This window comes from Sinocyclocheilus grahami, unplaced genomic scaffold (genome assembly GCF_001515645.1).
Source record: "Sinocyclocheilus grahami isolate Dianchi unplaced genomic scaffold, SAMN03320097.WGS_v1.1 scaffold2599.1, whole genome shotgun sequence".
Taxonomy (NCBI): domain Eukaryota; kingdom Metazoa; phylum Chordata; class Actinopteri; order Cypriniformes; family Cyprinidae; genus Sinocyclocheilus; species Sinocyclocheilus grahami.
The window spans coordinates 4,451-5,750 of record NW_015507778.1 but is presented as its reverse complement, the minus strand read 5'-3'; positions in this window follow the sequence as shown (position 1 = coordinate 5,750).

Sequence of the window (1,300 nt, the reverse complement as noted above, 5' to 3'; positions counted from 1 at the left end):
CCCAGCGACTTAACACTGCTTTTGTGCTGCAGGGTCACATTTAATGAATAACACTTATTGTGCTCACTTGGTGAATAATGTCAGGTTGACATCACTGATCAATGTCAAACTGAGATTATCTAACACAATGCCTTCTTACTAGTTAATGGAAATCCTAATGCCTTTCTTAAGGATTGCTTAACCACGTACTGAATCTCTGGCTTATGGTCACAATAGAAGGCGTAAAACTGGAAAAGAAGGGCAGGGGATTTAAAAAGATCCCATTCTGATCAAACAATCAAGTTCACATTACAGAATCTGTACATTTCATTTACTTCACTTAACATATAATACGATATAAGAATTTTTTTTTTTTGTACCTGTCTGTGTAGCATTTAATCCAAAGTATAGTACAATCCAGTCAAGCATCCATATGACTATTCTGGTGCGTCTCCCCATGCTTGTCCTGTAGATTTGTGGATCCTTCACAGGTGTTTGAGGATGGAAAGCGCTTGTGTTTTCTATTTTATACCACCCTCCTTTGTGTGAAGGCCTAGGAGGGGCTGAGCGAGGATATGCGTCAAAAAGTCTCTAACCCTCTGAATGTATGAATATGACATTTTAAAGAAAACATTCCAAGTTCTGCTTAAGTGCATATTTTAATATGAAATCACAGTGTTTCAAACTATATCAAAGTAATTACACTGTAAAAAAAAAAAAATTATTGTAGTACAATTTCACGTTTAATTCAACGTGTTACAGTACATACCCTTTCTATTTAATTTGTGAAATTGACTAGAAATTTCCGAGTGAAAATAGTTCCTTTCTGCACAATTATTATTTTTTTCAGTGTAGGATATGATAGTAGAATAGTATTTTATTATTCTCGTGAGGGAAATTACCAAATATCAAATGTGTAGTTAAAGTACATTGTGATTTTTCTGATTATGGAAGTTAAAAATAGAAGATTCCACTTGAAAGAATTCACACAAACTCTTAATTAATTAGGCTCTTTCAAAACGATTACCTCATGTTGAATCACAGGACATTCCTACATGAAAAATCTCTGGGGCGGTACCTTCTCAAAAAGAACACTTTTGTAGCTTTTCGGTACTAATATGTATCTTTAAGGTACCAATATGGACTGTTTAGGTACAAATGTGTGCCTTTTGAAAAGGTACCGCCCCAGTGACAGCTTCTGTACCTTTTTTCTGAGAGTGTGTTTACCAGTCAAAAAGACTGATTGCCAATAATGGTCCTTGACTTTACACTTTTCCTTGTATTGTCTAATCTCTTTCTCATCGAAAGCAATTTACATCAA